Below are 27,951 nucleotides of genomic sequence, written 5' to 3' on the forward strand. Positions count from 1 at the left end.
TTCATTTTATTACAAAGGAAAACAGCAAACACATAAACACACACACACACACACACACACACACACCCCCACATCAAAATGCTCTAAGGGGAAAAAGTCAGCAAACAAAACAAAACAACTGAATAAAGACATAAAACTGGAAGGGGAAAAACTACTGATTTCTCTGCTTCTATATTTCTTAAATATTGATGAATATCTGTATCAAATGATATCTGACTTCTTAGGCAAAAAGTATACACACATTTCTTGGATAATGTTAGGAAACAGTTTTGAAAGTACAGGTGGGATAGTAAAAAATAACAATTTCTTCAGTTTTTCCCCTTGTAAAAAATATTAAAATGACATTTTGTCACTGACTTGATAAATGGTCATGAATATTTGTCATTACATTTAATCATTTATCATAGTTTTACCTTAATTTCCTTTAAAATGAAATGTGGACAACGGTAGTTACCCTGTTTACGTCATGGGATACTGATAGCATCAAAGGAAAGGTCTCTACAAATAAACCAGCTTTATTTCAATATTTTTGCAAGCTACCCCAAAATATTTCAAATAAAGTATTGTATTTTTTAAGACACACAGACTTTTTTAATAGTGGAAGGAGAATGCAGGTAATATTGATCAGATTCAGATCAATTCAGTCAAGTGATTATTTCTGATCCTCACTCAAGGAAAATAATGTAACAGCAAGAAAACAGGTATTCCCAGTTATATGCGATTTAAGAAAAATGGGTAAATTTTCCCCAGCATTACAGCACTGCTCTTCAGCTCCTGACCTGTGTCCCCATTATCTCTATGTGTCGCTGAGTCCCAGTACCATCCAAAGAAACCAAATTTACTCCCTGTGTTCCTTTAGTGATTTTGCCCTTATGCATTGTATCCCATTAGACTATTCTACTTAGATAATTCCTTACTTATTACTACCCAGGGTTTGATTTCCCTTCTTAGTCTGCATCTTGGTTTTTCTAGTTAGATCATCAAGCTTCTCTCTCTCCACCCCTCCTTCCTCTCTCTATTCCCTGAAGAACTAGCCCATCTCTACCCAGTCAGATCATCTTCTCCATCAGTTAACTCAAAAATGAAGCACAAATGAATGCAGTGAAATAGGCATCTTGGATAAGCCAGGTACTTCTTCCACTTGATAAAGTGGGTCTTCCATTTTGAAATCTAGCACACTGCAAATAACAGAAATAAAATGATAGAAGGTAAAAGGAGTTAACACAAGCAGTGTTTTGATGTACATACAAAGTGTGACTTTCAGTCTGTTGAAAACTTTCCATTTTTAAGTAAGTTTTCATATGGAACAACACCTACAAATACAATTAGTCACTTAGGTTTAATAACTTATCCTCATTTTCCTTAAAATGGATTTGACATTTGTCTTCTGTAAACCATGTCATTACTTCAGCATAGTAAATTTCTTTCTTTCTCCCTCCTCTCCTCCCTCCCTTCCTTTCTTACTAGTTTCTGCACTCTCTGTTTCTCTGTTTCTCTGTCTGGAATAAAACTTCTGAACAACAACAACAGTGCAAACAGTTGTGAAGATAATGCACATGTGTAGACTACAAACAGGGAAGGTGTGGGAGGGATTTAAAATCAAATTTACATATTTATCACTTTTGTTACATTCATAAATGAATTTACTTAGCTCATTAAAGGATAAACAAAACACATATTGAGTGACTGTTTTCTACTTTAGTTTTTAGTTTTAGTTTTCATTTTTGATGAAGTTTTAGTACCTAATTTAATTTATAACAATTGTACAATGTATCACTAACTAGTTGAAAAGGTAAAATTAATTTATATTAATTCATGAGATGAATTCATTGACCAGAGGAAATTGGATAGTCATGTTTCTTAAAACCAAAATATCTATTCCACTGCCTTTTACAGTGTCACTAGGTGTCATTTTATATGAAACATGTCAACACCAAGTGGGTAAGAAGAATATATTTGGTTAATTTCGAATCTAACTTTCTTCATTATACATGAATCATCCTAAACTGTTCTCCAAATTTACCAGTCTCTGCTTGAACAGTTTTAGTTGTGAGAAAACCATCCTCCCATTTTTCAGTAACTTAATCATTAGCGATATTTTTATATCAATCCAAAATTAACTTCTTTCCTATCCCTGGTGATACCAATCATGTTGCCAAAACTAGATGGTGGCCATATCTGGTGGATTATTTTTTCGAAGTTTTCAGGAGCAGATTTTTCATGGGGAGCACTTTCTGATACATTTTAATGTTTCTTACAGGCATATATATGTTTCAAAAGTGGTATTTGTTAGAAGTATTTAAAGAAAGGCATTGCTCCCTGATCTGTGACCAAGATTTGGACATTTACTGCTGCCAGTGACTTTCACTTCATTTTTAAATAACAGCAGTTGAAAAGAGGCTCTCACAAGTGTTTGCTCTATTTATCATTCTTTGCTTTTTAATTGCCTATTAGACTATAAGCTTTCTGCCAGTAGTGCTCCTGTTGGTACTGCTCAGATATACACACACACACACACACACACACACATATATATAACTGCACTGTCCAGTATGGTACCCACTAGCCACATGCAGCTATGTAAATTTATATTTAAATTAATTAAAATCAAGTTAAAAAATTTAATTTCTCTGTCACACTGATCACACAGCAAGTCCTTATTAGCTACATGTGGTTAGTGACTACCATGTTGGATTTAGAACAGTTTTCATCACTGTAGGAAGTTCTACTAGTTAGCATTGTTTTAGAGCCTAGCACAGTTCCCAGAGAAAAGAAATACGTATAATATGAATTAACTTATGAATTAATCTTTACGGAGCAGCAGTCCCATTTAATTTGTCTTCATTATGAAGAGGTAGATTTTGGATGCCAGTATAGGAATATGTGTACTTCTCAGGGTTTTGCTATTGTTGGTTTTGTTTCTTTTTCTTCTCTTTTCTTTTCTTTTCTTTTTTATGAAGGAAGTCTTAATGCAATCCCCATCTCATATAATGTACTTCCTAGACCAGAAAGGCAGTCAAGAATTAGCACATTGTAAGAATTAAATTTCATGAGTCCTTGTGAATATCAATAGATATTAATGAAATGGTGGTAATAGTGGGGACCTTTCTTCGTCTATTTGGGCTGCTATAGCAAAAATCACAGACTAAGTAGCTTATAAATGACAGAAATTTATTTCTCACAGTTCTGGAAGGGAACATTTAAGATCAAGGTGCCAGCATGGTCAGGTGAAAGCCAGACTGCAGGCTGCTTCTTCTATCCTTGCATGACAGAAGAGGCTAGGGAACTAGGTTATGCTTCTTTACAAGGACACTAGTCTCATTCATGAGGGCTGCCCCTTCATAACCTGATCACATCTCAAAGGCCCTACCACCACCTAATGCCATATCTTGGAGGTTATGTTTCAACATATGAATTTCAGGAAGATATAAACATTCAGATCATAGCAAGACCTTTTACAAATCATACTTCTGATTGAACTGCATTGAAAAATCTTAGCAATGAGAATCTGAAGTTTCAATTGCATCATGATAACGTCTTCAACTAACTAAGATTGAAGGAAAAGCTTTGAATCAAATAATGTGAGTTTAAGATAATAGCAAAGGGACTATAGAAAAATAATTGTTAAAAAATTTGCTTTTTGATTAAATGCTCTTTCTTTAACTTTCTCTCATTCTAGAATTTTTTCATTAAGCTCCCCAAAGCTGGATCTAATTTTAGGCCTGTCACTCTATCTTTGATTCATATTGTTAAGATAAAATACCACCCTGTGGTACACAATATTGTGCACTGACCACAGATCCCAAAAGAATAGAATTTATTGTTTTCTTGTCATTGATGAAATTCAGCCAGATATTGATGTCTATTCACTGTATACAACTGTTTCCTTTTGGGATACACTATTAAAACACAGAGAAGAAAGTGATAAGATTCTTTCAGAACGCTACTTGTAGATTTAACTGAAATGAAAAGAACATCTTAAAGCACAGATTAAGGAGAACCATGATTAAAGCATGACAATTTGAAGGAAAAACACTCATTAGTCTTTCTCCCAGTGTTCTTTTATCTAAGGAATTCTCTAATCTAGCAGAATATTGAAAATTAGACTGAATCGATAGAATAGGAGCCCTGAAGTCATTTAGCCAAAATTCGTTTTAGGTAAAAAGGACGTGGAACCACCAGAGATCTTCCACCAAGTCTCAGCAGCTAAAATTAAAAATCCTTGACACTTACGTGGATGCTAGATGAAAGGGACCTTTGAAATACATTCTTTTGTCAGCAAATATTTATTGAGAATTTATAAATGTCAAGCCACTGAGAGGTTTTATTCAAAGATGAGGCAGACGTAGTTTCAGAGAACACATGGTTTAGACGATTGCATTGATTTCCCCTGTCTCAGAGATATACTCTTTAGAATCTACTCTTATCAAAGATAATAGAATTGTTTATGACTTAAAAGAGTGTCGTCTTCATTCTGTTTAATTGACATTTTATAGAGTAATACTTATCAGACTTCAACGATAAGGCATGATATTTAACTAGCAATTGCTCTAAACACTTAGCAAAAACATGCCCTAGGAGAATTATATTCATTAATGTTTCCCTGGTGAAGGATTGGCCAACCAGAAAAGTTACTGACTCTTTACACTGCATCTCTGAAACACGAGATGGCTTTTTAGAGGTCAATTTTGATTGGAGAATGTGAAGATGCTTTCATTTATCAGTTCTTTCATTCAACAAATATTAATTCAGTGTCTGCTATTTAGGCTCTGTACTAGATGCTTGGGATTCAACAGTATTTGTTTTGTTAAACAAACATTCCTGCTTTCCAGGAGCTTATATTTTAGGAAAAAGGTTATAAAATTAAATATATATATATATATATATATATATATATATATATATATATATATATAAAATATATATTTTTTCTGATGTGTTAGAAGATGATAACTGGCAAAGAATATATAAGTGGAACAAGATGAGGAATATCAAGAATGGTGGATCAGTGAGGGGATGATATTTAAATAGGATGATCAGAATTGGCATGATTATTATTTTCTTCTTGCCAATGCTTACAGAAGAAGAGGGAATCAACCATATTGAAATTTTGAAGAAGGTTCTGGACAGAAGGACCAGCCAGTAGTAATGCCTTAACATAGGCTGGTACCTAGTTTGTTTGAGAGGTAACCAGGTGGCCAAAGGAACTGGAGCAGAGTAATTGAGAGGACGATCAGCAAGAGCCAAAATCAGAGAAGGTAGCACATGCTAGTTCGTACAAGATCATCGCGAGGACTTTGTTCTTACTCAGAGTGTGATGCAAAGCCATCTTGAGGTCTCACGCAGAGATATGGCATCATCATGACTTGTATTTCTACTTAACTTTTGTTGGACAAGATTATCTTTATCTGATCATCCAAAAAAAAAAACTTACGTAAATGTTTTTTTAAAACAGCTATGGAAGAGTTGGACCTGCATTCAAGTTAAAGTCACATTGCTCATTCAATAATAAGTATTTATCAAACACACTCTGCATGCCCTAGTAGTGACCTCCTGGTAGAAAAACTTTATGTCAGATTTAATGCTTTTCAAACATTATCTTCAAGTTTAGATATTCATATTTCTAATTACTGACTATTTGTGTGGAGCTATTTAATAAGCATGTCTCTAAAGAAGACAGGTGAGATCTGACAAAAATCAGGCAATGAGCTCATTGTTGTTCTTATTTTTCCATAAGAATCTGTTTCAGATGAAACTTGGCAAGAATTTACTGTGAGCAGATTTTCAATGCTTTCTTTATGTCCACTCCAAAATAAACTGAAGAAAACTAGTCAGATGGAAAGATACCTTTAGGAAACATAGGTAAAGACAAAGCTAATTTTTTCTTAAGAGACCTATCTGCAAAGCTGGTTTGTATCATTTCTACTGAATACATATTGGGGGAAAATTATTTACACAAAACCAAACCATCACCAACAGGGCAATCTGATAAAATGAGTCTGTTCTGAGACATCTGCAAATTGTTTTCATCTTGAATTTTCTATCAAACTGATCTGAGATAACTGGCTATCATTAGCATGACCACATAATTCAGGAAAACGCAGAAGCAACTTTCTGTAAAGAAAATGTGGATAACACTAACACATCATTACTCAACAATTTTATTCCTTATAAATGTGTTGTGTTTTCACGGCATTGTTTGATTTGATCCGATTTCCTTCATGTTGTCTTTAACATTCTTTTATTCCTCTTTATTTTTACTGTAGCTGCACAGTAGAGAAACTTATCACAAAACACCAGTTTTAATTAGTTGCCACCAGAAATCTGGCCTACTTTTAAATTCTGGCTTATTCATGGGCTAGTTTGGGGATCCTGGGGCAATTTTTGAACCTCTCTTAGCCTTATCTTCTCCCCTAGAAATATTAATTATTATAATAGCAGTCTTTAAGTACTTTTAAGAAGAGACAATCCATGTCGGTCACCTAGCACAGAGCCTATTTCACAATAAGCGCTCAGTATACTTAAAGTATACTGGTGGTATTATCTAACCATGTTACTTCTCATATCTAGATTATCTTTTATAACACACTGCCACTTCAGATAAAGCATTTCTCTCTTCCCAAAGATAAAATGCTTTTTCCTTAGACTTATATTACAAGTCCCTATGGACTAACATGTCCCTGTGGTATAGAATGACCTAAATTCTGACTAGCTTTCACTAGATATTTCCTAGGGTGTTTTTTTGTTGTTGTTGTTGTTAAAGTTTATTCTGGCCAGATGGATATGTATTTTCTTCCTAAACTAATCCCCTACGATGTGCCTTAATATCAGTTCACACAATTATTCATGCCTAAAATGGATTTTTCACTTTCCTATCCAGGTTTGAATTCCATTCATCATCAAGTGATGATTTTAGGTAAATATCTTGTATGAAATAATACTATACTTGCTTCCTTAAAAATCTACAGTACCCTATTGCCTTTCTATTCATTTGTCATGTATCATTTTGCTATGTGACTTCTTTGTTATGTTGACCATTAATTTCCAGATAGTTTGAAGTCTCCTAAAAATGAAGGACCATATTTCTCTGTATAAACTATATAACCTGGCACAATATTAGACTCAGAATCAAACTCAAATTTTGATCTATCTGTTGTTCCCTAATACAGTAACCTACATAGTATGTACGTTAAATATAACCTTGGTAAAATGATGAGTGAATTATTCTGAGACCAATGTAGTATGTGTCATAATTAAAACAAAGGCACTAAAGCATTCAGGCATTGATGATGGAAGTCCTGGAAAAGTTGTTTTACTAAAGAGATAGTAATTTTTTTTTATGGATACTATTTTAGATATTATTGCTACAACTTTGGAACCAGGCAGATACTGATAATCTAATCTGACTGTGACCTCTAGGATAAATACAATCATTATGAAGCTTGATGTATGTATGTATGTATGTATGTGTGTGAGGTAGTGGGGAAAGACAGAGAGAGTGAGATCAATCTAAACTTTTCTTCCCTCATTATGTGTCTGTGGTGATAAATACATATAAAACAACATGCACTTGAGTTTAATGCTTGCTCTTCCAGTGAAGAGCATTTTGAAATGAAACCCACATTCTCAAAGAAGTTCCATAAGGAGGCGTTAAGGAATATATTTTAGAACACATAAGAATTAAACCGTAAAAAATCTGGAAGATTACGTATTACGTATTTTCTCATTTTCAGAAAAGTCGAACACAGATGTGCTTCTTGTACATGTATACCTGAGGTCCCAAGTTTCCCAATTTTGGTTGTCTCCCCATTTCTCATATTGATCGCCAGAAAATGGAGATCTAGTACATTTGTTGATCCTGAGCATAAGAACTTTGATAACTGCACAGTGATCAGCTAGCACTGTTTACTATAGATCTCAAATTCTTCCGACTGAAAAGATATTTTAAATTTCTCTATCTAAATAGAAATATGAAGTAAGGATATCTAAGTCTCCCTCCCTCCCAGTAAGAGCAAATGGAAAAATACAGTATGTCGTTGAATCACATGTTTGTTTGATAATCAACAGAAATCGTTGGGAATTAGGAGATATATATCCACTGTGTTCAGTTACTGACCATTTTCAGGGATTTGCGTGATTTTAATGGCTTTAAACATGAAATCATTCAAATGTTTGGCTGATTACTTTCTGCATTGATGACAAATATGTTGTCTTTATTTGGCATTAAATAATTTTGTTTGCTTTTATGATGCTGTAAATTTAAGAAATAACCGCTCCCATTATTAAGGTTGTTCTAGTAACTTACTAACCTAAAAAAAAAAAAATTAAAAAAAAATAAATAAATAAAAACAGTTTTATTTTTATTTTAAATCTTACAGACGAGTGATTGCTATTGTCATTGTGTTGTGCTCTTCAAAATTCAATTCCAAGGTTGATCACTATTTTTCCCAAAGAATTTTCTCTATTTAAGTTTTGTTTTGATTTGTTTTTACAAAGGTACCATTTATCTTGTGGCCCATTATTGATTAACTTTAAATTCTTAAAATGGATTATATCTGGACTAAATTAAAAATATATTTTAAAAAATCTGAAAATATGTATATGTATGTGTATTATATTTATTATAACATTATAAATTAACTGCACTTCAATAAAAAATGAGAGTTAAAGACGAAAAGTCATATTTAACTGATTTAATTTAGTCTTAACTAATTTGACTTATAAATATATACATGCTTAGACATAGAAATTTCCTTGCTAAGAATTTACCCTACAGATGCATTCACAGAGGCATGCAATATATATACATATATATAATTATATGATTTATGTAAAAAATTATATATAACCATATCCATATATACCATTATGTCAATTGTATAAATATGTATACAATGATCAGCCATAAATCATTAATGATGGATTTCTCCATTTTAATCAGACTCTCCAAATGACCTTGAGAATAGGAATAAGGCAGCCAAGGCTTGGGAATGGAGTCAATTTTAATCTTCAGTTTCTCTCATATTATTAAGTATTTTATGAGTATAAGTTTTTTATAATTAAATGACATTAACATTTTTTATCACTTTTCACTATTTTTCTAGGTGTAAGAGATTTCTGATAAATATGAAGTAAACATCCTAACCTCAAGAAGTAAAAAGACAGGAATTAGACTCTAGAATTTTTATCATTGTTTATAAAAATAAGAGACGATTACATTAAGGATATGAATTTGTCAAATTCAGCTGTCAGAGAAAAGATTATGGTTAACACTTTTGAAATTTTCATAGGAGGACTGTAAAAGTATGCAATTTCATAAATTTAGAATGGCGTTTGAAAATATAGCCTTCTGTGTAATTGTGTGGCTTTGTTGTCCTACTGTCAGTTTTGAATGACACTTAATAATTATGTGTGGAGATATAAAGGATGGTAAGGTTTTTTTATTTTTTAAGTAGCTTGGATACAGGTGGAAATTGTCAAGTCTTTTTATCAGAATGTGAGTAGAACATCAAGATCATAAACTATCTTTTTACAACTGAGTAAAAGAGGTCTCTATATTACAAAGGCATTTTATTAAAAAGTAAGAACATCAAATCCCTTTGAGTATAAATTAAAGAGCACACCGACCAAAACATTGGTTTACTCTCCTAATATTTAACATTTAGAAGCAAAGTTTATTCATTTTAATGAGACTATCCATATGAACCTATTCTACTTTCATTAATACCTTATTAATGCTGAATATATTATGTAACAATGTTTAACAATGTCCATATTATGTAGAAAATAGGCATTTCTGTTATTTCATGAATCTAAAGAGGAAGAAATCAGAATACCAACTTGAATGTAAGTGAGTTTTTAACACTTGTACTTAAGCATATTAAGCTAATAATCCTTAAAATTCTTACAATTCTATTTCTAAAAGATGTATTTTGTGTATTTTTGGACAGCTTTGTAATGTGACTTATGTGGAGAATTCTATTGATGGATCCCATTTTTTTCTATCCAAAGAAAAATAATATTTTTTACTATTTGAAATCTGAGGAAAAGATTTTTTTGATGGGACCATTTCTAAAAGTTCCCCTAGCTTATTATTTTAAGACCCTAGTTAATTGGATTTTTCTTTGGTTCTTTGGTAAAAGAAACTTTACTAAAATTACCTTTTTACTGATTTTTAATAACTTGCTATTTTTATTGGCTTTCAAAAGCCACAGGAAGTACCTTGATTATAACATTTCTGTTATGGTGACCACCTCATATTTATACATTTCAAGTTTTCAGGTTTTTCACTTTCCTTTCTTTGTTACTGCATTAAGTAGATTGCCTTTATATTACTGTTTTCATTTGTTCTTGATATCTTTCCTAATATTTCCTAATAGCTTGCCTAAATAGTCACTAGGAAAATATTTAGAAATTACTTAAATGTTTAAAAATCAAATTTGCCTAGTAGCATTTAAAAATCTTTTTATGCATAATATGTAAAACTGTGGTGATTTCTTTTCTGTTGGGTTTAAATCAGAGTTTAGACATGTGTTTTTGCTAATCATTAATATTTGGAAATTGAAAAAGATAAATTATATTTCATATGAGGTACATTGAATACATATTGTGTATAAGAAGGCTAAGTTGGATGAATCAGGGGAGAAAAGAGAAAAATGAGTTAGTAGATTATGTGTCTTTTGTTGAGTACTGGTTGGAAAATCAGAATGGTGTCTGAAGGTAGAAGTAACATGAAGTTCAATTAAGTGCAGCAAAAAAGTAATGGCAGTTTTAATTTAAAGCTTAGTTTTTTTCTTAACTCCCTAATATCAAAATAATTGTTGAGATTCTCTCACCATATTCCAGATTTGAAAATTAGTAAACTTTAATTTGAGCTTTAATTGAAAAAAAAAATCTCTTGAGGATGTTGTGCTAGAAAACATGTTACTTCTTTTTTTTTTTCCCCCGCTAGATTTTATTTCTAGAGAGAGCCAGAATAGTATAATAATGACATATAGAATTGTGCGAAAGAAAGGATTCCAACCTGGTTATTGAGAGGTTTGGATTCTGACACAATTATGCAACTAGTTAGACTCGTAACTGTCCACGTCTGTGCCTTTATGTACTCATTTGTAAAAGAGGTGGCTAGCTCAGATGATTGTCAAGGCCCCTTCCAGCCCTGAGATATTATGTCTCTATAATGCCAGATCTCACTGGGAGTCAATGCAGTGATTAGTATATTCTCATTTAGGTCTTGTTTAGATAGTATGACTTAATATTTGTGGACTGATTACTGATGCTCTTTATGTAAGTGGGCATCTCATTCATTCATCAACAACTATTTAATGAGTACTTACTAAGCTCTTGTCTCAGAGCCATGGGGAGCTGTTGAATGAAGCATGTATGTTCATCTAATTCTATTATCACCTCACAATTATAATGAAGAATGAAACTTCACATGCCACTTTAAAGTCAGAATGATTTAAAGTCAGAATGATACATCATTTCAAAGAATGATAAAGTCAGAAGAATTTTGAATTAACACTGATTACTAAATTATGTTCATATACTAATTTGTAGCTTAGAAAAACACTTTTACATATTAAAACATTTCTGTTTTCACAATAAGCCTTGAGGCATTCATAAAACATGACACACACACGTGCACAGACAAGAAATAAACATACAGAGCTTGCCTTACATCATATGATTAGAAGGCACCCTGATTACCTGCCCTAGGTCACATAAAAGACAGTAAAACTAGAATTTGAACCCAGGTCTTCTCACTTCCAGACTAGTGCCCTTTCGAAGATGTAATACTAGTTGCTTCTCATGAATACTGGGAAGAAGAAAAATGTCCTGATATGGCTTTCTTTCACTATCCCTTAGAATTTTGTAAGACTTGACAATATTTGCTTTGTTAAAAAATTAACTTGTGCTATACAATTTAGTGATGTTATTTTGTTTCTTAGTGATAAGTTATTTTAAATGAGTTTGAAGATAATACACAAATCTATCCTTTATTGATATAATATATATTTTATGTATGGTTAGTGTATAGAACTATAACACTAGAAAGACGTAGTGTTAATTGAATTGAGCTCCTATGGAAAGGCTTAAAAGTTACATTGAACTTCTTTCCAGTTTACTAATGTCCTTTTTATGCTATAATGTACTAAATGCGGCAGTGATGTAGTAGACATTGTGACCCCTCTTTATGAACAAAGGGCTTCCTCCCACCCCAGCTGGTGGAAGAGATGTAATCTGAAAGCCCTCAGTTATTAGTTCCACTCAAGTTGCCTCAGCTAAGAGAGACACCTCACTCGAGATCACATCCCCCTCCCTGGGCAGCCTGTATCCAATGACGGGTCAACACAGAGGTGTAAGATTCTGGCTATTTTGCCATGACTTCGAATAACTCTGAAGGGTTATCAAAGCTTCAGAGCTCCCAGTGAGGCCAGCTGAGATCTGTTGTGAGAGACCATCACAGTCCAAGTTTTCCTTCCATATCGTTTGCTTTTCTACAGGTGTTGATTTTGAGAGCACTCCTCAGTAAACTTCCTGCTCGGAAATCTCTGTGTAGAATCCTCCCCTTGAATATCCATTTACTCAGGAAAGGGAGTGCCCAACCATCTGGACTGTTGGACATAGGATCTGAGTTGACACTGATACCAAGTCACCTTCATACTCTCCCACCTCTAAAGACATTTGAATCATCTGGACATCATAATAAACATCTCATTAGTACATTATATTGATGACATCATCTTAATCAGATTGGAAAAGCAGGAAGTGACAAGTATGTTGAGGGTGTTTGCAAGACCCACACATTACAGAGGATGAGAAGATTAGGGGCTTGTTATCTACTCAGAGGTTTGGCGGTCAGGGACATGTCAGTACATATCCTCTAAAGTAAAGGTCAGATTATCACCCCTGATATCTCTCACCATGAAGGAGGAAACACAACACCAAGTTGGCCTCTTCAGGTTCGGGAATCAACATATTTCTGGAAAAACTGCTCTGCCTGTAAAAAGCGTGACATGAAAAGCAGCCATCTTTGCCTGGGTTTCAGAAAAGCAAAGGTTTCTGCAGATCTAGGCTGTAGGACAGGCAGCTCTGCTTCTTGGGCCTTACACTGTATTGGAGGAGTCTGTGGTGTAAAAAGTCAAGTGGAGTATTTGGGAAGTCCTGGTAAAAGAAACATACAGTTTATTCTGGAGCACAGCTTTGCAGGAAACTTATACGCCTTTTAGAAAATCTCTCTCTCTTTTTTCACCACTCAATAGTGGTAGATGTAGAATGTCTCACCATGGAGTCATCAAATGACTGTGTGGTCAGAGCTTCCTTCAGGAGTAGATCTGTGATTAAGATAAGTAGCCCTATTAGGAATCCATTGTAATATGGAAGTAGTACACCTGAGATCTGGTATAAGCATCTAAATAATGCCCAAAGACACAAGTTAAGCTTGTATCTTAAGCCAATGGCTGAGACCCTGCTCTATCTCCACTAGCACCATATCATTAACTCCACTATCACTACCACACCTCCACCTCACCCACTACTGTGTCTTTCACCTTTGCACCAGAACCTCTCACTCTGCTTTTATTTATAGAAAAACAGAGATTTGGAGGGGAAAAATCAGAGTTTGGTTCATATAAATGTTGGCTTAATTGACCACGCTATATCTAGGGGAACAGGCACAAATGTGAAATGGTTTTCATTGCATCCTGATGCCATCAGAGAACACCCATCATGGAAGAGGCACTAAACAACCAAGTAGATAAAATGACTGTCCAATTGATGTCAGTTAGACTGTCATTGTCCACTCCAGTGCTTACAGAATGGGCCCATGAATGTAGTAGCCATGATGGCAGGGATGAAGACTATGCATGGATCAAAAAGTATAGGCTTGCACACATCAAGGCTGATCTAGCTATGCCATTAATGGACTGTCAGCCTCTCAGCAGTGAAGATGAATGCTGAGTCTCTAATAGAGCACTGTCCCTCAAAGAAATGAAGAAGACACTTGGCAAGTTAATTGTATTGAAACCCTTTTACCCAGCAATGGCCATGATTCATTTTAAGAAGAATAGGAATATTTTCTGAGTATGTTTTCTGACTGCAGATATCAAGCAGCACCACAATCTGAGGGCTTACATAATAATCCACCAGATAAGGATCTCACTTTATATCATATCACATTGACACATTGAAACCCCCATTGTACAACAAAAGAGGAGTGGGAGTGGACACATGACCATAAGATCCACAGGCCACATAATACCACCCAGAAGCTGTCATTCTGATAGAGCAAAGAAGTAGACTTGTCAAGGCAAACTGAGGTGCCAGCTTGGAGATGATTCCTTTCAAGGATGGGGCACTGACCTTCAGGATGCAGTACACACATGAGATCAAGTGTTGGCAAACTTTTTCTGTAAAGAGACAGATGATAAATATTTCAGGTTTTGCAAGCCATGTGGTCTCTGTTGCAAGTACTCAACTCTGCCATTCTAGTGTGAAAGAAGCCTTAAGTAATATGTAAATGAGCATGTATGGCTGAGTTCCAATAAAACTTTATTTACAGAAATAGGCAACAGGATAGATTTGGCCCTGGGGCCATAGTTCACCAATCTTGACACTGTATCTATGACCTCTCTATGGTATTGTGTCCCTAGGGACACAATATGAATTCAAGAGTCAAGGGGTTGAAGGATGGATAGCCTCATTTACTCTCACTCCTAGTAATCTTGGGAAATTTGTGCTATCTGTCTTAAAAATTCTGTGACTTATGGATTTAAAAGTCCTGATACCCAAAGAGAAACACTTTTAGCAGGGGACACAGAAAGAGACCTACTGCATGTAAGCTATAGCTGTCACCTGGGCTAAGGGATAAACACACAAAAAGAGGAATCAACATCCTGGCAGGGAACTGACTCAGATCATCAGGAGGAGGTAAGGCTGCTGTTACTCAATTAGGACAAGGAGGTCTGGTTGGCTCCCACATGATCTAACTTGCATACCTCTTAGTATCCTGTACCATATTTTAACAATAAATAGATGAGTGCAACAAAAATGGACAAGCCACAGTCTGGAAGGACATGGTGCCCACAGACCCAAAACTACCAAGAAGTGTTTTTGAGATGATAGAGAGGATCAAGATGATGAACATTAATTACAGCCCTCAGGTCGGCTACAGTGGCATGGACTTTATTCTTCTCACCAATCTTTCTTTCTTTCTTTTTTTTCTTTTTTTGATTGTAGCCTAAAGTTTATTGTTCACTGTTGCTATTTTCTAGATTCTTTATGTATACGTTCTCTTACATGTAATTTTGTAAATAATTTTATTTAAAAAGATTACACTTTATTTTTTCCATTTTAAGAAATGTTTAATTGAAGAATAGTTGATTTACAACATTTCAGGTGTAAAGCAAAGTGATTTAGTTATACATATATATGTGTTTGTGTGTATCCCTTTTCAAATTCTTTACCACTACAGAATATTACAAGATAGTGAATAGAGTTTCCTATGCTATATAGTAGGTCCCTGTTGTTTATCTGTTTTATGTATAGTAGTGTGTATCTGATCATCTCAAATTCCAAATTTATTCCTTAGCCTCTTTCCCCTTGGGTAACCATAAGTTTATTTTCTATGTCTGTGAGTCTATTTCTGTTTTGTAGGTATGTTTATTTATATCATTATTTTAGATTCCACATGTAAGTGGTATCATATGATATTCGTCTTCCTCTGTCTGACTTACTTCTGCCAATCTTCTTCTGATGAGTCTGACCTAGTAAAAAAGATCCATTATAACCGCAACTCTGGCTGCTGTCAGTCAGAATATATATGCAGGAGTAGATCTGACCAGTACGACCAATGTACTGTAGTAGATGCTGTTTTGTGGGACCTGAGTGCTCCTTCAGAACTGAGGTGTTTATTCCTAAGGCTTCTGGGACTACTACCAGCTGACAGACCTGACTTAGCTTTTCTTTTTTTTCTCCTTTCTGTAATTGCCTTGGGTTGGAAAGGGCTCCCTAGTATAATACCACATTCCCTTCTAAAAAGCAGCTTGCATCCAATGGCTGGTCAGAGGAAGAGGATTGAGGTCTGGCATCCTCACCACAATGCAGAATAACCCTGAAGGGCTCCATGGTGAAACTGCATGCAGCCTAATTTCCTTCATTGTTCAGTACTGCTTTTTTCCCTTCCTTTCCCTATCATCCATTCCTTCCACAACTGTTGATCCTAAGAGCTCTCCCTGATAAATATCCTGCCTAATAATACCTAATCACAGAACCTTATTGACAAGGAATCCTACCTGTGTCAGGGAGATACAAATGCCTACAAGTCTCCAAAATTATTTGGTTTGAATATGACAGAGAAATGACAAGAGTTCCCTCCTGGCTGTTAGGAACTTACTCTCTTGAATCTGCTAGTCTGGCTTTTTATGTAGTGTTTCCTGGTGGACTACCTATTAATGATACTGCACCTGAGAGTGCTAGCGGTGATTTAATGAACACCATCCTTGCTCATATGTGGAACTGTCAAAATGTAAGCTCTTCTGGAGGCTAGCTTGCTTCATTACAACTTCACTGATGGTCTCTGAGTATACCAACTACATCAAGATTTAAAAGTCTCTCCAAATTGGGAAACTGGATAAGGAATACATAAGGTATTGCCATATTATTTTCTTACAACTGTATGTCAATCAATTAAAATAAATTGCTTAATTTAAAAAGTTTCTCCAAATAGGTTTCCCAGCTCTCCTTCCCCCTCCTCAGCTCCCGAAGAGAATGATATACTTTTCCTAGGAAATGTCTTCTGTGTTGAATGGCTAGAATCCATCATGGCTGAAGACTCTGGGGCCTTTTCTGCAGCTTTGATTGTCTTCTACTTTTCACTTGAGGAGAGTCAGGGGCCCTCTTCTGCAAGACCTAACTCTAGATCGTGCTTCTGGAACCTCCATATCTGTCCATAAGGTCCTGGATATTGTGCGATTAAGTAAGAGGTTCTAAAGTTGCATACAATCACCCACTTAAAATTTTTGCTCACATTAGTATTCTGTTTAACAGTTTGTATGAATGAGGCCTACTTTGGAAACATACGCTGCTTTTGAGGGTCATGCTTGTTTAAGATATTCCATAGAATCTTCTTAGTTTGACTCTCTTGAGGCTGTGTTTTAGAGGATGAGACTGATAATACTGCAAGAAACTGAAAATTGGGCAGAGAGTATAGCTCAAGTGGTAGAGTGCATGCTTAGCATGCATGAGGTCTTAGGTTCAATCCCCAGTACCTCCTATATAAATAAACAAACAAACAAACCTAATCCACCCCCCCAAAAAAACAAAATAAATTAAAAAATTATTTAAAAACTGAAAATGGATGAAAAACAAACTCATGAAGAATATATTCACAATCTGATAAATTAGGCTGCAAATCACAAACTAGTAAACAATCCTTGTGGATGCACATCAAGTTTGATCCACCCCAACTCTTAAAGTCTATTTTTTGGCAGGAAACCAGTGGGGTCTATCAGTGCATGGGAGGAGAGGGGCAATTTAAGCATAATGAAACTCAGTGTTCATGTGGAACTCATTGCAGGCTCCTGAGTGCAGGGGAAGGCTTTGAAACAGACTGGTATCACTGCCTGCTCAGAAGAACATTCCCTTTGAAGAATTGGTGCACTTTTTCCCCCAAGATATTTAACACCACTCTCAGGCTCAATACTTGAGGTTTATTGTTTGCATTCAAAATCTGGTTTAAACCACTGGTGCTAAGGTTGCTAGGAAACCGGCATTATTTTGAGGCTGCTTTACCATCTCCCTCCTAGTCACCCCCTTAATTAGGAAAAGCCATCAGGCTACAGAGTTTTGACTCATGCATTTCCCCGCTGAGGACTAAAGACCACTTTTCCAGCATTTTCTGCTTCTCTATGTCCAAAAACCGTTTGCGTAATACATTCCTTTGTGGTTTTGATTGTATTTGATTTAAATTGTATTTATTAAATAGATCCCTATCTCTCCCATTGTACTTAGCATTTTTAAAATTCGCCCAGTATGGATTTCCACTGTGAACAAAGCAGTGCTCATTTATAAGAACAACTAAAGGGTTAACATTTACACTTGGCAATTTAAATACCAGAGACCTTTAAAGGAGAGTGAATTAGTTAAATAAATCACAATAATATGCTTTTACTGCTTTTTCTCATATTGACAAAATTTTAGGTCCATTGGATAGATACTTACTGTTTCCAGTCTGAGGTTTAGGATAATTTCTTTGTTGCCATTTCCTCTTTTCACCTACCCTCTAAAATAATGTTATTTTCTCAAGTTATTGGGCTGTGACACTACCAATTTCCTGAAATGGTGGGAACATGATCTTCCAATTCACTATTCTTAAAAGGTTAGGCAGAGCTTAATAGCCTGAGAAAATAGTATCAGCAAATTATGCATGTTGTCATCTACACCAGTTACACAGATGACAGAATCTCAGATTAGCATTTACCCAAGGCGTAGATGAGATTATAAAGATATGTAATACTTTTCACATCTCCTTCCCATAAAACATGCTGAATTTTCAAGAAAAGATATGTGAGAACGTGTTCTGAGACCACATCTGTACAGGGCAAGTGACAGCAGAGCTAGGCAGTCTGCGAGTGTTTCAGGGGACCAGAGAATAGTTCATTTATCCAACTAGTATTTTTGACAACTAACAGGAGCTTTGCTAGTGGCCAAAGGTAAAACAAAAAAGTAATTTTGCTACTTTTTGCTAAAGGAACTTTTACTCCAGTTAAAGGAGAAAAAAAGACATGTATATAAGAAGCATAACAAAAAATAACCCCAAGAATAGATTTATTGAGGGTAAGGACTGATTATTTGTGCCCCTAAGCTAGAGGACACTATGGGAATGCCCTGCTTATCCTGGACTGCCATAGATACAATCACAACCTAATATACTCATTTGGGCACAAAAAGAATGAAAACTATTTAAGCATTTATTTTCCTCAAATATTCACCTTAAGAGTTTGTATGACTCTTCCTGTGATATCAACATTGCTCAGAATATTTCTGAGCACTTCTTTGTAAATTATCTTTAAAGTCTGTCTCACTCTTTGAATATCCTTTATCATGGCATATCTACAGACTGAAGTTGTGTTTGGGTATTGGAAACCATTGAATATCATTTAAAGATGAATCTGGTGTATATTATGGATCACCCTTGTGTATGATTTTATTGTAAAACTACTACGTGATTTAAAGTAATGGTAATGAAATGCTGAAGAGTTTTCTTCTATGCCATGAAAAGCAATCTCTCCTACAAAAAAAAAAAGAATTAAAAATCTTTTTCCAGTTGGTAGCATGGTTTAAATAAGCACATAACCTCCAAAGAGTCAGCACTTTTATGAGTGTATCAATTGTGCTTTTCCTGACCAACTATATTTAATCCCCTTACAGACGACTCTCAATTTAAAAAATAATAGTATTTTCCATTTTGTTTTGTCTATCAGGAAGCTCACAGCAAAACTGATGACTTACATTTAAAGGAATTTTGGTATGCATTTTTGGGTAACCATACCCTGAATCTTATTTTCTGTTTACCTTTTTTTTCCTTTTTTCCCTCGTTCTTGTTAATCTATTTCTATGCCATTGCAGTGTGTAAGTCTTATAAATTATTTTAGATCTCTTTGAAAGAAAGTTAGATATAAACACATATATTCTTCAGTGTTTTTTCTTTATAGATAACATTTCATAATAATTTATGGATCATGATGCATTTTTCTTTTAAGTAAGTAACTTAGGAAAGTGAGAATAATTAGATTATTCAGTGAAAAATCAGTGGAAGTTAATGCAATCTGTCAAATCTACCGTAATAGTAAATGACTCTATAATTCCTTTGGAATTTATAACAGATTTACTAAAACTGGTAGCATTACATTAAGTAACAACAACAAATGGATTTACTAGATTGTAAAGATTAACAGTGAACAAATAGATGTATTTCTTAATTTCCAAAACATGAATGTGTTCTGAAAGGCATAAGCACTATTTCACTTGCTTCATGAGTAAAGACATGATTTGAAAGGATCTATTTTCAAAGTAAGAGGGAAGAAATTATACACACACACACAAACACACACACACACACATACACACTTTGTTATATACACACAAACACATGTTTAATCAGGAGAGCAAGCTACTATTAACCAATTTGGCACAAAGTGATAGGGCTTAGTCGCCTCGAACTTTTATGAAGTACTGGAGTTTACACTTTAATTAATGAAGTGAGGTGCTATCCATGGCAACGTATGATGATGATGATGCAGTATTTGCAAATGATGTCTTTCCAATAAGTTTCTTTGGGATTCAGAAAGTAAATCCAAGTTCAGATCAATATTCGAGATCCATTTTCATCTTACTTAAGAAGATAGTGTTACATGTTGGGGGCATTAAACACTGGAATCCTCACATTTTAAGTTTTGTGCAAAACATTTGCATCAATTGACAGACCTACCCTAAGATCTTGGGTATTAAGATAGCTGATTATACATAATAGCATGAGGACACATTCTCTCTTACTTTCTGTATTCCCCATGGTGGCCAGGAGCATAGACTTTAAAGTCAGATAGATCTGGATTCATTATTTAACAGGTTATATAATTTCTTTGTTATTTAATTTCTTTACTGTGAAATGGGGACAGTTATATTCACATCATAGATTGTTCTAAAAATTATACATATGTAAATTGCTTACCTCAGTAAGTCATCAGTAAATATTAACTAATAATAGGAGTTTTAGCAGTAGAAGTAGTAATAAAAGTAGTAGTGATAATAGTAATTATTCAAGAAACAATTGAGGATTGCATATTACATATGAAAGTGCCAATATTAAGCAATATTTGTCATAGGCAAATGCTATTAATCTTGTAGTGCTGTGAAACATATTTAATAGTTTGCCTTATAGGTTCAGAGTATGAAGCACAGGTATACAAGGAAGTGAGATGAAAAGGAAACAGAAATGAAGTCTTAGTAATTTTGATGGCATTAACTGTACAACTAGTCTTAGCTGGTAAAACCTGCTTGAGACCAGGGCAGCCATCTCCCACTTCCCTTTCCCTGATTTCCTTCCTTGCTGAGAGAAGTTTGGTTATAGTCAAGAAAAGGAAATTTGGGGAAAAAGAAGGTGGGTATTGTGGGAGTGGAGTGCTCACCTATATGTCTTTACCTCTTTTGAGGGGAAAAAGGAAGCTTAAAGAAATCTGTGCTTTCACTTAATCCAGTTCATGTGGCCAGTTTCTGTACAGAGCTGTTAGCAGAGGGGGTCTGTGTCACTCTCTGGCCATAGCACTAAATTGCTAAGGTGAACCTTTAACACTCTCTACCTTGTTTTGCCATCAAGGAGGCTAAGTGCTTCAGATGGTGCAGCTACAGGATGGTGCGTCCCCTTAGTGCAAGTAGGCTTATTATTTTGGAGATTTTCCTGGACATACAGCAAGCCCTGTGTGACCAAGAAATTAATTTTTGTTGTGTTAAGCCATGAGATTATTTTCTGTTATTGCACCTAGCATATCCCAGTTAAATGCAGGTGGGTAGAAATGATTTCAATTCTCTGTCTCTGTCTCTCTGTCTATGTCTCTCTATCTGTCTCCCTCTCTCCCTGTCTTTCTCTTTAAGTTATATTCTTAATATTTCCTGTGGGGAAGGAAAAGGAAGTTGAAAGGAAAACCCAATTGATATAAAAGAAGCTTTGTTTTCCCCTTTATAAAAATGAAAGGAGAAAAACAGAAAAAAAAAAAACCACTTTAAGAAAACGTATAGGCTGGTTTATCCTGTATTCTGCTCTTTCCACATACATTGAAGTTTCTAAAGTAAAGCATGCTTTTATACTATAAATATAGAGTTACAATCTTTTATCCACTATAGACAATCTAGTGTTTGTCTATTAGATAATGTCCATTTTGATGTGAGGTACCTCAACCAGTAAGAGAAATCCTTGAAGGACTTGAAAAGCAAGGAGGCCTCCCACATACTGCCAACTAGGAAGTAGGTAAATTAAAGAAGAAAGGACAGTAGTTAGAGAGAGGGTTAAAGCCCTTCCTTACCTTTGAAAAGAGAAATGACCTAGCTCATAGTTCAGACATCTTTTGTCTGATGCACAACCTTCTGTTACTCAAGAAGTCTGAAAAAAATGAAATCCCAAAGGAAATTTGAAATGAGTCCAATACAGTACATTTAGAAAGACCCTAGCTTGTCCAAAGCCCACTAATTATAAAAATTTGTGAAATTATTTGAAACTTGGCAAGATAGAACACTGGAAGATGGAAGAATTTAGGGGAGACAGGAAACCAGTTAGTGATACATGGCCAGTGCGTGACACTGCGTTTCTACCGTTTCACCGTAATGATGGCAGTTAGTTAGATCAGTGTGCACAGATTTCACAAATGTCAAATAAACATCTTTTTTCCCACTAGTACCTCTTTACTACAACCTCTTTACTACAACAAGGCAAAAACCTGGCCCCTCAGTCCACTCAATCTTATCTAATAGATTCAGCAAGAAGGGAAGCAGGATGTGCAGTTTTGAAGAGTTTCTTATTGGATATTTCCTTTTATATTATGTCTCCAAGAAGAATGCAGACATTTCTTTTTAAAAACTAAGCTAATCTAAAATGTTTCCACCACATGACTTTATGTGTAACTGGGCTAGACCAATCCAATGAAAACTTGGTCCTCTCTGAACCAAGACCTGAAGATCCAGGAATCCAGACTCTTCTATGATCCTGACCCTGTGACAATCTCTACGTCTATTTCAGTTCTGGATCATAACAGTGATAGGGTAATCTCATAGAAAAGTCCAGTTAAAACCCTTCATCTCTAAATGTTTTTAATAAGTATGTGGCAGAAGAGATCATGTAATTGGCAGAGTGAAGTAGAAGACTGATGTGCATGACAAAGAGCTATTTGCAATGGTAAAGCAACAGATCTTTGTTTGTGTATGTGTGTGTATGTTCACACATGTGAACGTGTGTCTGCTCTGCAATCCAGAATTGGTGATTTAATCCCTGAGATTGCCCATGTTCCTAAGAATACAGTAGAGGATGCCTAATTGAGATATACAAAAACCACTTTACTATAAGTAGAATGGTACCACTAGAAAATTGCAACTGAGATATTTATCTTTAAGATGGAAAGTTGTTTAATGTCCATGTCATATTTCACACAGTTGGGACTTGCTATCTTGAGGGGGAATGATGCTGAAGGTGTACAAAGGAGCCAACAAACAAATCATTCTGGTACAGAGTGGGCAGGGATCCGGGTGAGGGATCATCAGGATGGCAATTATTTGCCTGAACACTCCCTTTATCATCTCTATGTACTGCTTTCTGAAGTTCGTTGTTCTCTGTTGCTACAGTGAGTTTTGAATGGCCTAGATAGGAAAAAAGCCTTGGGGATTCTTAAGAGAGAAGCTTTCATAAAAAGTGGCCTCTGTGGTTGAACCCAGCAATCTTGCCACACATTCCATCTTTCTGTCAAGAATACCTTCTTTCACTGAAACTGGTAGTAAGCTTGGCTGGCAAATCTGGGGGTAGGTCTTCTAAACAGATTCTGAGAAAAAGACAGTGACATCTCCCCCAGTACCTCTACTTGCATTAGAAGAGACATTGGATAGAGCACTTTTCTTTTATCCTCGCCCCTCACCAGTGTGAAAACTTCAATGGTGTGGAACCCTGCCTGATTCCTCTAGCACTGTGGCTGTGGCCATTCTTACTCTCCCAGCCCCACTTCTTCAGCTGCTGTACATATATGCTTATTTATCAAGGCTTCCTGATTTTATAGGAAACCTCTATGTATTTCTTTGTATGGAATAGTGGCAGCTTGCTGTCAGTACTTGTTGGGATAATTTGCTGCCACCTCTCCAATGGTAGTGCTAGGAATCATGGATAGGAAGCCAGTGCACACCCCATTTCATGAGGTGTCTTGATACATCTGTTTTAAACTGTCTATTGAGCTCAACTTTATGGGCATTGACCCCTAGAGAGTCCTGGTGCCTAGTTAAGTGCATTGACCTAAAATAAGCCCAGAGACTTCAATTTACTTTTATTTCTCCTGATTGAACCTGCTGACCTCAACCCAGGCTATGGATGTCTCCCCATGCTTGATTTTCTCTCAAAGTGGCCACAGATCTGATACATAGATCTACAATCCATTGGAAGTTCATATGTTTACGTTTACTTAAAAAATACTAGAGTGTTGCTTCTAGTTTCTTACCTACAGATTAAGCTCAGAAGCCCTAGTAGGTGCTCAACACATATTTATGAAGTAAATTATTGATGGACTTTTAGGTTGGTGCACCTGTGTTGCATGCCTTAGTTATATTCCTGGAAAATGATGGGTATTTGTGAACAAGAGTTTAGGGATGCAGCCCATGGCTGAGGAACTGACATACAAAACCTGAATCCATGATCTTGCCATGGTGACTACAAGATAAGATCCTGGCAAAACACTTTATTATTTTTTTTTTTGCTAGTACCAGTACCAAATGCACCCAAAGTGTACTCATCCCTGAGACCCCCATGAGATTTCTTCACCTTGACCTCTTTGGGTTCCCAAACTATAGTTTGAGTAAACCCCCTACCATGGAGTCATATGATCACAGAAACTGGTATAATCACAAGAGTGTTCTGTTTTGTGGCTGAATTTCAAAATGAGCTGAATAATTTTATGATCAGCAGTAAAACTAGTAGTTATGAGAGCTAAAATAAAAAAGCTAATCAGATCTAATGTTTCAGGACATAAACTTGTCACCATGAGCATTAACGAGATTTTTTCCCCTTAGATGGCCAAGCAGTATGTTATAAAGGATTTTCACTTTTTAGTCATCTGTGCCATATGTTTGGTCCTGGGGAAATTTAATTTGGCATGCATTTATTAGGTGCTCACTGTACACAAAACACCATCCAAGACAAGATTTTTATAGAGTTGAAAGACTTGAAAAACAGAAGTAGACATAATCTTATTGCAGAGGGAAATTTGTGCAACCAGAGCGTTCATCAATGATTCCAGGGCATTGTGTCCCAGGATTCCTAGGAATTCTCATTGTGAAAAAGACCTAATTTCCTTGGAGCAACAGTAAATGGGATATTATGATCAAAAGTCTGTTCTTTTCAAATATTAAAATCTTCATCAAAGATAAGTGTGTCCACCCAACCCGGTAGAGGGGTTTCCCTGTGACAAACCTAAATGCCAGGGAATATCTAAAGAACCAGATTTGAGAGTAGAAGAATGTTAGGAGAAGCCTTATTTGCCTCAGCCTGGTCTGAATTTCTTATCTAAGGGAACTTTAAATCTAAAAAAGTAAATATCTCTTTAGGATATTTTAAAAAATTTATAATATCTTAGAGGTGAATCCATCTGTGTGAAAGCTTTGTCATAGCTCAAAGAAAATTTTCTTCCTTCTGTGGCAGAAGGAGTCATGATTCTAAATGAGAGTTTATCAGGAATACTAGAGAGTTGAGAGGAAAAGCAATGCCAGGACGCTCAGGGATTAAGAGAGAGAGGAGGAGTAAATCAGAGGCAAGGTCAAATTCTGGATGCTGAAGGGGACCCTGCTAGTGAGAAATACCACTGCAAACATCCTGAATCAAGTTACCCCTGCTGCTTGGAGGGAGACAGGAAATTGTGGGCAATTCCATTTTCAATAAAGCAGCTAGGGAGGAAGAACGCTTTCTAAACTAGGGTGTAGACTAGGAATTCTAAAGGAGTGGGGCAGGGGCTCCCATGTTGCTAGTTTAGCCTAAACTTCAGCTATAAACAAAGATCTTCTATAGAAAGCAGAGTGTCATAGTTGATACATGATAGAGGAGCAATGATTGGGCTGTGGAATTTCAAAAAAAAAAAAAGCAGCTTGTTTTGAATGGCAGGGCAAGGGAAAGTTTCCAGAGAAGATGGTATTTTAACAGATTTCAAAGATAAGTAGGATTTGAAGTGACAGAGGATTACTGTGTGGGGCATAAGCAGAGAGCACAAACAACAAAAGGAAACAGGTTAACTTCCTGTTTTTCAGCAAAGGACTAATGCTACAGTGAAACTGAACTATGGTGCTCTTTGTTGGAAAAGATGAGACTGGAAACAATCTCACGTAATTTCTTTAGTAGACAATAGGGAATCTATAAACAGATGATGGCCATGATCTGAGGTATTTTTAAGGATATAAATCTGTAAGCACTGTGCAGCTTGGCACTGAGAGTCAAGAGACAGGAAAGAGGTCATTTCCCTTGCATGGAAAAACATTCCCTCTTTTCTTTTGATGAATTAGGGAAGGGGCTCACCACTGGGTTTTGGCTTAGATAGCCACTTACTCCAGGAGCATTCCTGATCCTCAGCTCTGGGTTAGGGCTACGTTGTAATTATTTGTCATTGTCTACATTAGACTATAAGCTCCATTAAAACAGATACCTTGTCTGCCTTTTGCTCCATTCACAAGTTTCTTTTTTGTGCCTGGCCCTAGTGGATACTTAATCCGTATTTGTTGGATAAGTTAATGAAAAAAGATGTGTGAATACTTTGAACAAATCAGTTGTGAGACAGAGACATCAAAATAGTGATAATGGAAATGAAAAACATGGGAACTATGGAAAATACCATCCGAAAGATTGGAGACAGGAAAATGTGGGATGTGGAAAGAGAGATTTAAAGGTGTTTCCAATGTGTCTATCCTGAGCTGGATAGTGATGCAGGTAAGAGTTTTGTTTCCTCTCACAGAGAATCTCTTAACTGTACAAAAATTTTGTTTGAGGAATGGCTATGGCCTCCCCATACATGTACCCTCGTGATTCCTAGGATGGAAAGATGTTAATAAGATCCTGGTGCCAACTAAATAGGGTCTGATACTCCTCTTGGGAGTGATTCCTTATCATCCCGCAATTCTGATGGAAAGAGAAGCCAGAAGTTGGAATGCTTAGATTTGATGCTGTAGACATCTGCAGCCCCCTAAATTGTCACTGGACCCCTTCTCTATATTCAAATAATATATCTGAGAAAGGTAAAAATATTTATTGAATCATTTCCTATAATAAAACGGTGCTAGTCTATGAAAATCTGTAGCACTGACACTGTAGTAATAGAATAGTTGAATGATCCACTGAGATTCTCATTCTACAAAACAGGAAAGTGGTTACTCTGTACCCAGTTCTGTGGAGTTAGTTATAATGCCTGCACTGGAAGTTAAATCTTCCAGGTGAAGGTACCTGTTTTGAAGCAAAATAACTGAATGGGATGACTATATAATGTAACATGTTTCAATATTTTTATTGTAATCAAAATTCATTGTTTCAGGAGAGAAGAAAAATAAAATTCTAAGTATTATTTTAAAAAGAAAGATAAGTTTTATTGAAAAAACATCTGCCTAATTTGGTAGCCAAATATCAGGATGAAAAAAATAAAATTCTCAAAACCATGATTCAAAATCTGAAATAATCAGATTCTTAATTTAGAATGGAATTATTGTAACTGGTCATATTTTCCTGCTCATCAATCTGAAAGAATTTTGTATCTGGATTATTTCCGTCTTATGTACCCAGCCACTTGGCGATTTAGCCATTGAATATGCACCTGCTTCTCAGATTGGCAAGGCAACAATTTACTGTGAAGAATCAGTTGTTTTGAATGGTTAATTGGTTACAGGTGCAATAAATTAACCATCTGCCTTTGAGACTGACTCAACTATGGGAAGGAAAATCCCTTTCCTTTCTGTCACTTTGGGAGCACATCAGTGAGATGTGACTCTAACACGGAATTTGTGGATCTTATGGTGGGTGGGGTGAGGTGAGGTAAGTGAGAGGAAAAGAAAGCAAGTTCAGAGGTTAATCAGAAGGATATTATACAGTCATATGTGAGACTAGTTTATTAACTTTATGAATAATCTTACAACTTTTGAGTTAAACAAATCTCCAAATATCTCAAAGTATGATGTTTT

This window comes from Vicugna pacos, chromosome 1 (genome assembly GCF_048564905.1).
Source record: "Vicugna pacos chromosome 1, VicPac4, whole genome shotgun sequence".
Classification (NCBI taxonomy): Eukaryota; Metazoa; Chordata; class Mammalia; order Artiodactyla; family Camelidae; genus Vicugna; species Vicugna pacos.